We start from the raw sequence: 12,183 nt of genomic DNA, 5'->3' as shown, positions 1-12,183 counted from the left end.
AAACATTGGATAAATAAAATTTGTTAGAAACAAACAAATTAACTATGAGAAATTTTGTTAAGAATCCACGCTAACTGTTTCCAGCTAACTGTTCCTAGCTAACTGATTACATTTTATTTATCACAGTTTATTTATCGCAATTTAATTATCGCATTTTTATTTATCGTCATTTAATTTCTGTTATTTACTTTACGCACTTTATTTATCGTCATTTAAATTCTGTTATTTATTTTACGCACTTTAAATGTCGGGACAAGTATACAAGGTTTTGACCTATCATATCGACCCATCTATATATATTATTTGGAATAACCATAGACACTCTATATGCAGTAATGCGGGAGTTAGCTATACAGGGTTGAGGTTGATTCTACAATAATATATATACTTTAAGTTGTGATCGAGTCTGAGACGAATACGGGTCACGATACGTATAAATTAATTCGAATATTAAATATTAAACTATATATGAATTATTGAATTGTTAACTATGGACTATCAACTGTGGACTACCAATATTGGACAATTAAAATGAATTAAAATATTAATTATAACATATGAAACTAAACAATTCTTCAAGTTTGCCACTTGATTTCATCTTAAACCTCATTCGTATCTTGACGATTCCAATCTGCGTTCAAACATTTCATAATTCTTGAAAACACCCCAATCGAGAGGATGAACCAACCATACTTCATCTACGGAAGGAAAGATTTGTGCATATAGTTATACACCTGAGAAACTCTCGACAACTGAGTAAAGGTTTAACACGTAGCTGCGTCAGATCCTTTGGCATTTATTAGCAAAAATAACTTTGCAATCCCTTACCATATTAGCAAATTTTGTCACGGCTCCAACAAGTTAACTTTGACTTTTTGTTCGAAACAACCTTATTATAACCTTGATTTATATGTGTACTCTTTTATTGTTACCGGGAAATCTTTTGTATTCCATTTTATTACCAGCAGACGTACCAGCAACCTCGTTACTTCTTGGCTTAAATCTCTTTGACAAATCATTATATTTATTCATTGAAACCCTATCATATACTCATCCGTATCTTGTAACGGGAACTGACATACCAATTATCGGAAATCAGCAATTAGTACTTTGAAAACTCACAGCATATCTACATCAACAGTTATATGTATCCATATAACATTTATCTATTAGAACTATGATCTTCAATTCTGAAATTCTGAAAAGCACTCAGTCTACAAATCAATACTCTGAATGTTGAAAAAGCTGAATGAAGCAGCAGAAACCGTAGACAACCGTAAACGACCTTAGTCGTCAGAAATTTGATGATAAAGAATAGTATGTTGGAAAAAGCTCAGAAACGTTGGAGCTGGAAAATGGATTGAGCTAACCATGAAGGAGATCAATGACAAATACAAGGACCATACCCTATATTCAAAGAATCTAGATAATTCTGGATCCGTTGAAATCTTTAGAGAATATCTTGCTCCGAAGTCATGTTAAAATCTTGCGAAAAATCTTTCTCCCTCAACCATCGAACTTAGAAATTCCAAAATATCATCATCAATATCTTCGATATTTCTGAGGATATTTTCATAAATATTCTCGTCCGAAATTATATGCATCTTCGTGCTTCCTGTGTATCATTATATTGGAAACATTCAAGAGAAAATTTAGTATCGAAAAGCAGATTACACGAAACTATGAAGAAAGCCGTGGACAAATCACAAAGAATAAGTTTGACTTCAAAGAATCCAAATGATTCAATGCCTGCTGAAGTCTTTAACAAATACCTTGCTCCTTACTCTACACCCTTGCGGATAATAGTTTCTATCATCCTCTGATCTTAGATATTCCGAGATATTATCGTATCTTTCATTATAAATATCCTCCATATTTCTGGAGATATTTTTTATAACTATTCTTATCTGAAATCATTAATCTCTTCGTGCTATCAGTATTACATCATATAGAAACTGTTAGTTTCTATATGCTGTAAAATTTCGAGCTTAAAATGTGAATGTTATTGAAGTAATGTTGGGAACTGATGCATGAGTTAGTATAATATAATGACACTTGATCAACGTGATTATATTACAGTAAGTCATGCTGAGTTTCTAATGGGATGTGATGATTCACAGAACATAACGTCATCATGTGCCATTTTGCATAACTCTTTCATTCTGCTTAACTTCTGAACATATCAAGAAAGTATATTCTTGATAGTTCAATTCTCAGTGACTCTGGTAATTCGACAATCAAATCATGCTAATACATTCTTTCTTATTTAGAACATGATGTTTATCCGAAATTCCATACTTACGAATTCTATACCATCACTCGTTTTACTAGAGATCGAGAGGAGAATAAAAAGACGAAGAGCTCCGAAACATAAAGGAAGATATAAAACTCGACAACAACACTGAAATTACAATAATTAAAAATTAAAACATCACGACAATTAAAAATTAAAAGATTACAATCAAACTACTCGTCGTCGTCAATTGTCATCTTCAAAGTAGCGTTCACCAGTCATTTCACCACCCGTGAGGTACTCTGGAGACATCGGTATTTCTCTTGATGCCTCAACTGCTGCTTCAGCTAATTCATCGAGGTAACGATAACCCAACGTCTCTTCATCTTCAAGAACCGCATACAAAGAAATGCGTTTACCGCGATCTTCAATGGTATCTTTTATAAAGTACCATTGATCATCTGTACACAGGAAACTTGCCCTACAATCCGCATCATAATCGTCTTTATAAAAGAACACAGACGTGAATTGACACAGGAACCTTTTTCTTCAGAAAGGATAGCAAGTCTTGTAAACCAACATCACGAATGTCGATATCTTCGAACGAAATACTGTCGCTCTACTTATATTCCTTCATTTGGTTACGGAAATCACCTTCGAAATGAACATCGAATGAAACAATCATTGGGGGAAGTGTTAACATTTTTGCTATTTGGGAGTGTTTGATTTTTGATTTAGAGAAAGGTGGAAATATAAAAAAAAAAAAAACAAAAAAAAAATTATATGTTGAGTGTATAAAATGAAGTATATGGTTGGTGTTTTTATAGTGTAAAAGTGACCGTTGGGATAGCCGTTGGGAATTTTTTTATTTTACTAACGGCTAAAAAAAAAAAAAAAAAATTTGGGCAAGTTTTTGGGCGAAGATGGACGATGCCCGTTGGGACCTCTCTTATGATAGTTTCATTCGTACTCTTCGAATAATTGAATTATTTTATTCATATTAATCAAATGATAAAACTCAATTTATCAACTCATATTCCTTATGAAAACATTCTTATTGTTAGCCATAACGACCACACTCTAATTTCGGGACGAAATTTCTTTAACGGGTAGGTACTGTGACGACCCGGGAATTTCCGACCAAATTTAAACTTTAATCTTTATATGTTTCCGACACGATAAGCAAAATCTGTAATGATTAAGTCTCGAAAGTCTTGAAATCTATATTCATGTAATCAATTACCCTTTGACTAATCCCGACGATTCACGAACCATTGTTGTTAAAAATAATATATATATATATATATATATATATATATATATATATATATATATATATATATATATATATATATATAAAGTTGAATATATGTGTATGAATAATGATGTGAAATAATAAAATACAAATTAATCAGTAGAACTAAAGTTCATAGTATTCAATTGATTTAACTTCAAAAGTACGGAAATATTTTTCGATTCAATCGAGTGTGATTATTAAAATGTTTTGTTTAAATGACATAATGGGAATATATATAATATATAATATGATATTAATTACTAGAATTAAATATATAAATAACTTGCAAAGTGTAATTAAAAATGTGTTTATATATATTTCGAATTATTTAATAAATAATATTAGTAGTCGATTAGGGACTCGATTGTTATTTATTTAAGATAATTAAAATATTTAAGAAGGCAGAGTAAACACTAGTACATAAATGATTCATAACAAATTATGTTATATAGTATAATTAATAACTATTACAAAATTAACAATATGTAAATAGATTAAATGTAATTACAAGTTAAGAATATAGATGTTATAGTAATATTATTATTACTTTCATTAAAATAAATAATAATACCAGTGTTATTAATATTATAAAAATTATAAAATATGGATATAAAGTTGATACATGTAAATTGTTATATTATATTTTTAGATATTAATATGGTTACCATTTCTTGTATTATTATTATTTTTATGGTTACCATTATCATTAGAAATTATTATTACATTTATTAAAATTCTTATTATATTTATAGTTATCATTATTATTATTAATAAATAAATAATTATTAATAAAGGAAAAAGCAATAAATCACGGATTCAGTTTGTACAATTCTTTATCAATCCCTTTCCCTTTTGAAATTGATGGATTACACTAAACAAAGAGACAAATCACTTACTAATCAGTATCAAGCTTTTTATTTTTTATTTAATTCATTTATTCTATTTACTTGTGATTTTTGGTCGACTAACATTCATATACCAACTCATATCCTCACCACATTTAACTCTCTCTATACTTTTTCTTTTGTGTCAACTCTATCACCAAGAAAGCGTACACAAACAAAAAAAAATGACAACCACATTTGTGCCAAGTAAGTGAAGTTTCAATTTGGTTCATCTTCACTTGCAGCTATGAATTCACATCTCCTTTAAAACACGATCATCACCACCATTTGAACCAACTCCTGTTACTCGATCATCGAACACTTTGAAACCACCCTTTCAAACCCCACTAACACCACCCTTCGGTTGTTAGTTATTGTTGCCATTATGTATTCCTGGTTCATGAACAACAAAACTCATAATAATCATCTTCATCAATAAATCAACGCCACCATCGTCAAGCTATAATCATAACCACAACCGCCACCATTCCATTTATAATTCTGTTACAACCAACACACATGATCACCAAAATAAACATCATAGTAAACTGTTTGTTACTACCATTCGAATTTTTAAACAAACACAAACCTGGTATATTCAAAGATTACTGCAGCTTGCATCCTTTCTCAATGACCAAACCGATCACCATCATCATCATTACTACTGCTATGGTATTACTGCTGTCTATCGAACAATACCAAATCACACCATCTTCTACTCGATCATCTTTGATGAATATGAATACGGGAAACTACTATCACACCTACTTATTCATGTTGTTGTTTGAGTTCGAATCATTCATCAAGAAACCATCACAAGACCACAAGTAACTTTAGGTTCCTGCTATAAATCGAAGCCTACAACAAACTTACACAATAAGTTCTCAAACCAAATATCATCACCTGCAAACAAATCAAACCTTTATTACTGTTGGTCATCTCCTTGCTCCAATAACCTGCAACCGACAAATCATGAGGATAGCCAAATAATGACGAGTATATTGATAGATCTGCTTATTCCTGTTCGAGTACACACGACCGGTTAGTTTCTATTTCATGTTTGAACACACCCAATCCAAAAACCATTAATTACTGCAAGTGTCCAATTCTTTTAAAAGAACAGAATATATAAAGATGAATGAAGAAATTAAGAGTATTAATGAAGCAATTACCCGCTTGATTAATTGTTGAATCGAATTACATACATAGATCTTTGATTTGGACATCTCGATTGAAACAGAAAATCAAATCCTGCGATGGTTGCTGAAGATTGATGATGACGGTTGAAGATGATGAATCAAGAACTACTGTATATTGATGTTTGTCATTTGATTGATTAAGCTGTGTGATGAATCGAATAAACCCTAAACCAGGATGTTGTTTTCCTCTGCGTTTGTTTTTTCTTTTCCTCTGGTGTCTCGATCTGTTTGAACCGATGAGTTCTACTCTTTATTAGGTAGAATTATTACTCTTATAATTATTACTTTTATTTTTATTTTTATTATTATTAGTATTATTAATAATAATAATATTATTATTAATATTATTATTATTAATATTATTATTATTATTATTATTATTATTATTATTATTATTATTATTATTATTATTATTATTATTATTATTATTATTATTATTATTATTATTATTATTAGTATTACTCTTATTATTATGATTTGGATTACGAAACTTTAGTAATTAGTTTACAAATTTAACATGAAGATTTTGATTAGGATTAACATAAGTATTGTTATTAATATTATCATTAGTAATGAAATTTCTATAATGGTTAATATTATAAAGTATTATGTATTACTATAAAAATTATTATTTTCATTATCATTATTAATAGACTTTTTATTTTATTAAAAACTACTGTTATTCTTTTAAAAATTATCATTTATATTATTATTATTATTTTTATTATTATTATTATTATTATTATTATTATTATTATTATTATTATTATTATTATTATTATTATTATTATTATTATTATTATTATTATTATTATTATTATTATTATTATTATTATTATTATTATTAACACTAGTATTATCATTATCATTAGTTTAATCACTACTAATAATAATTTAGTATTAATATAATTAATATTTTTAATAAACAAGTGATAAATAATATATTTAATAAACATATTCTAACTACATTAATAGTACTATATATATAAAATGAAAGTATATATATAATGAAACTTGTTAAATTATAATTTACTTCACAAATAATGATACATATATTGTTCGATTATAATTACGTATATTAATAAATAAACAAATTATATAGGTTCGTGAACCAGAGGCCAACCTTACACTTGTTCAATGATGTTATATGTATGTTTACTACAAAATACAATATGGTGAGTTTCATTAATCCCTTTTTAAATGCTTTTGCAATATATATTTTTGGGACTGAGAATACATGCGCTGTTTTTATAACGGTTTTACGAAATAGACACAAGTAATTGAAACTACATTATATGGTTGAATGATCGAAATCGAATATGCCCCTTTTAGTCTGGTAATTTAAGAATTAGGGAACAGACACCCTAATTGACGCGAACTCTAAAGATAGATCTATCGGGCCCAACAAGCCCCATCCAAAGTACCGGATGCTTTAGTACTTCAAAATTTATATCATGTCCGAAGGAGGATCCCGGAATGATGGGGATATTCTTATATACAAATTGTGAATGTCGGTTACCAGGTGTTCAATCCATATGAATGATTTTTGTCTCTATGCATGGGACGTATATTTATGAGAACTGGAAATGAAATTCTTGTGGTCTATTAAAATGATGCAAATGATTATTTATGATAAGCTAATGAACTCACCAACCTTTTGGTTGACACTTTAAAGCATGTTTATTCTCAGGTATGAAAGAAGTCTTCCGCTGTGCAATTGCTCATTTTAAAGATATTACTTGGAGTCATTCATGACATATTTCAAAAGACGTTGCATTCGAGTCGTCAAGTTCATCAAGATTATTATTAAGTCAATTATAGTAAGATATAATACAAAATGGTATGCATGTTGTCAACTTTCGATGTAATGAAAGATTGTCTTTTCAAAAACGAATGCAATGTTTCTAAAATGTATCATATAGAGGTCAATTACCTCGCGATGTAAACAATTGTTGTGAATCGTTTATAATCGATATGAACTTCGTCCGGATGGATTAGGACGGGTCTTCACACGAAAGTTCTTCCATTTTCTTTCTATTTGTGATTAGATCTTTCAGAAATTTAGCATATCTTGGCATTCCTGATATCACATCAATGAAAGGAAGATTAACATTTATTTGTTTAAACATATCCAAAAATTTGGATTGCTCGGCTTCAAGTCTTTTTTTCTCATTTTACTCGGATAAGGAAGTGGTGGTTGGTATGGTTTAACATAAGGTTTAGCCTTAACTGTGTTATCTTCATTAACATTTTCAACTACCGGTTCTTTTACCTTTTCTTGCTCAGATTGTGGTTCTGGTGTAGTAGGAATAGAGTTATCAGATATTTCAGGTATTTCAGGTGGTTTAAGTATAATACCACTTCTTGTGGTAATGGCTTTAGCTGTTTCATTCCAGGGGTTAGCATTTGTATCGCTAGGTAGACTTCTCGATTTTCTTTCACCTATCAACCTTGCTAGGTTACTTACTTCTTGTTCCAGATTTTGGATAGAAGCTTGTTGATTTCTAAATGCTTGAGCATTTTTTCATTGGTTTGTTTCTGAGATGTAAAAAATTGAGTTTGAGATTCAACTAAGTTCGACATCATATCTTCTAAATTTGGCTTTTTATCATCGGTTTGTGGTGGTTTAATTGGAAAAATAGGTCTTTGCTGGTTGTAAGTATTATTAGATACTTGTTGATTGCTAGGACCTTGTTGATTGTTGTATGGAACATTTCGGTTATAATTCTAGTTTTGATTGTAGTTTGGTCTTGGTGGTTGATAATTATTCTGATAATTATTTCTAGGCCTTTGGTTCATGTATGAAACATTCTCTCTTTGTTCCATTGTTTGTTCAATACTGAGACAATCTTTTGTCAAATGTGGTCCTCCACACTGCTCACAACTAATTCGTATTGAGTGAATATCTTTAGTCATCTTTTCCATTCGTCTCTCGACAGCATCTATCTTTGCGAAAATGGAATCAAAGTCATGGCTAGAATCGGCTCTAGCCGCTTTAGATGATCTAACGATATATTTTTCTTGGTGCCACTCATGTGAGTGGGAAGCAATGTTATCAATAATTTTGTAAGCTTCAGTTACAGTTTTCTTCATAATGGAACCACCAGCTGCTATATCGATGTCTTTTCTTGTAGTGATGTCGCATCCTTGGTAGAATATTTGTACTATTTGATAAGTGTCTAAACCATGTTGCGGACATCCTCTTAACAACTTTCCAAATCTTGTCCATGCCTCATATAAAGTTTCATTTGGCTTCTGTGTGAATGTAACTATTTCTCCTTGAAGTCTCACGGCTTTAGATGCTGGAAAGAATTGTTTAAGAAAATTTTCAACTAAAACATCCCATGTATCAATCGCCCCTTCAGGTAACGTTCTAACCAATCTTTGGCTTCTCCCTTTAAAGTCCAGGGAAATAACATGAGATATATCTGTTCATCCTCCACTTCTCGGATTTTAAATAGAGTACAAATCCTATTAAAGGTTCGAAGATGTTTGTTTGGATCTTCCTTAGGCGCACCACTAAATTGGCATTGATTAGTTACGATGTGTAGGATTTGTCCTTTGATTTCATAATCTGGCGCATTAATGTCTGGTTGAGTAATTGCGTTACCTTGGCCAGTGCGTTTAGCTCTCATTCGGTCTTCCATACTTAGAGGTTCTAGATTTTCCATGATTGAATTTGTTGAATCTGAATCACTAGAGGATTCTGATTTAATGGTTTCTTCCTTGAAAATCTCTGGATGAGTAATTTGTGGTTCAGGAGAAATGATTAGTGGTTCAGGATCTCTGAATTGTCCCTAAATATCCTCCGAATTCTCAATTGTGGGGTCGGGTTCAAAAAATGGATTATCGGAAATTTGAATTGGAGTACTTGGTCGACTAGATGACGATTCTAAAGAAAAATCAACGGCGACAATATTGGCTAGATGTCTTGATCGAGTTACAGGTGGTGAACGTATGAAAGGTGGTGAACGTTTTGCTTGGTGCATTCACTGAATATCCTATTAGTTATAAAAGATAAAAATTATATAAGTTATCAAATTAATAGACTTTTCTGATTTTGCCCACGTTTCGAATAGCCAATAGATGCAGCAGGTAGCCAGGACCCTTTAAATCGGAAGCCCACAACTCGCCACTAACAAATCCAACTATTACTACGAACCAGAAAATTTTGGATGTCTATCAATTTAACCGCTTAAAATAATTTTTCGTTGAAATTTAAAGAAGAAATAGAAAATTCTATGTCCTAAAAACTAGAGCGTCGAGAAATAAGAAAGAAAAAGAGTGCGTCGAAAAACATCGAAAAAATAAAAGGTCAAAAAAATAATAATAAGAAAATAAGCGTCGAAACTTAAAAGGTACTAAATACTAAAAACTTATGTCTAAAGGTATTAAAACGTAAAAGAAATTCTATATCCAAAACGGCAATTACTTAAAAAAAAAGGCACTAAAGTTTATTGAACTAAAGCGATAAGCGACGTCGTAAATTCTAAAGCGTCTAAGTCTTAGTCTAAAGAAAAAGCACTTAAGGGATTTTACGGCAAAACTTAGAAATCTAGAAATAAAAATAAACTACGGCAAAAACTAATCTTAAAACTAATTACAAACGATAAATTATAAAATTACGCTTTAACTAATAAAAAGATACAAAATATAAAATAAGCTTAAAGTTATAAAAATACAATTTTATAAAAATATTATTTTTATATTATTTATTTTATAAAAGTATAAATTTTTATATATTAATAAAACTAATTAACACTTAAATTAAAAATTAATTAAAAACTAAAACTAACTATTATTAAATTAAACCCTAATCTTAATTAATTAATAATAATAATAATTAAACTCTAACCCTAATCAACAGTAAAGGTTTCAGACCTGTCACCTCACTCCATGCGATCGCATGGAGTGCAGGTTATATTATCATGCGATCACATGACACCGGCTACCAGGCCTGATATGTTGGGCTGCTACAGTGTCGGGCCCATATATATATATATATATATATATATATATATATATATATATATATATATATATATATATATATATATATATATATATATATATATATATATATATATATATATATATATATATATATATATATATATATATATATATATATATTACTTTCTGTTTGATATTTTTGTAAAATATTTATATAAAACTTATAAATAAGAAAAATTTACTTATTAGTTTTTATAACTTTTCACAATAAATAGAAATATAAACTTTTTAAATTTAACTAAACTTAAAAATATAGATATATATTTTTCTTTTTCTTTTATATTTTTGATTGTATTATATAAAACGTATTTTTATAAAAATGAATTAAAGCTTAATAAAAATCTTTTTTTAATAGCGTTTCGCTTCGGCGTTCCCTGGCAACGGTGCCAAAAATACTTGATGTGTGCAGCAGCGTATACGAAATAGTTATATTTTTATTGCGAAATACTATTAAATACGATACAATTTTACACAAGTTATTTATTTATTTATAGAATAGATATACCTAAACCTTGCTACAACACTTATAGGCAGTGTACCTAATCGTACAGTAGTGTAGTTTTTAGTAAGTCCGGTTCGTTCTACAGGGATACAGTAAACAAGTTTAACGCTATAATTATTTTTAAACTATATTTGTATAAATATATAAATATATATATATATATATATATATATATATATATATATATATATATATATATATATATATATATATATATATATATATAAGTAGTATTGTTATTATAAAAGGGGTTTTTTACCGTTTAATGACCGGTTTGTCGCTTTTATGTCTTAAGTCGCAGTTAAAACCTAATGTAAAATATTAAAAATAAATATAACTTAATTTAAAGCGTAAAGTAAATGACAATAATTAAAGTGCGATAAATTAAAGTGCAATAAATAAAATGACGGTAAAATAATATTGCGATAATTAAAAGTACGATAATTAAAAATGCGATAAATAAAATGACAGTAAATAAAAGTGCGATGAGATATAAAATAAAGGAATTATGCTTATTTAAACTTCCATAATCTTGATGTTCGACGTGTTAATTTTAGTTTATTACCATGGGTTACGGTTTTCTTCATAATGGAACCACCAGCTGCTATATCGATGTCTTTTCTTGTAGTGATGTCGCATCCTTGGTAGAATATTTGTACTATTTGATAAGTGTCTAAACCATGTTGCGGACATCCTCTTAACAACTTTCCAAATCTTGTCCATGCCTCATATAAAGTTTCATTTGGCTTCTGTGTGAATGTAACTATTTCTCCTTGAAGTCTCACGGCTTTAGATGCCGGAAAGAATTGTTTAAGAAAATTTTTAACTAAAACATCCCATGTATCAATCGCCCCTTCAGGTAACGTTCTAACCAATCTTTGGCTTCTCCCTTTAAAGTCCAGGGAAATAACATGAGATATATCTGTTCATCCTCCACTTCTCGGATTTTAAATAGAGTACATATCCTATTAAAGGTTCGAAGATGTTCGTTTGGATCTTCCTTCGGCGCACCACTAAATTGGCATTGATTAGTTACGATGTGTAGGATTTGTCCT

General features: G+C 29.5%; 2 non-coding genes across 2 annotated transcripts; both read left to right on the top strand.

The window, feature by feature from the left end:
- The first annotated feature begins 8,794 nt into the window (after window positions 1–8,794).
- Window positions 8,795–8,901, top strand: LOC139865115 (small nucleolar RNA R71). The gene has a single exon (XR_011764641.1). It is a non-coding gene; the product is annotated as a small nucleolar RNA R71 (small nucleolar RNA).
- Window positions 8,902–11,803: 2,902 nt separating this feature from the next.
- Window positions 11,804–11,910, top strand: LOC139865114 (small nucleolar RNA R71). The gene has a single exon (XR_011764640.1). It is a non-coding gene; the product is annotated as a small nucleolar RNA R71 (small nucleolar RNA).
- The last annotated feature ends 273 nt before the right edge of the window (window positions 11,911–12,183 follow it).

The sequence above is a fragment of the Rutidosis leptorrhynchoides genome, chromosome 8 (assembly GCF_046630445.1).
Source record: "Rutidosis leptorrhynchoides isolate AG116_Rl617_1_P2 chromosome 8, CSIRO_AGI_Rlap_v1, whole genome shotgun sequence".
NCBI classification, from domain to species: domain Eukaryota; kingdom Viridiplantae; phylum Streptophyta; class Magnoliopsida; order Asterales; family Asteraceae; genus Rutidosis; species Rutidosis leptorrhynchoides.
The sequence above is the reverse complement of the archived record's forward strand: the minus strand, read 5'-3'. Positions and strand labels throughout refer to the sequence as shown.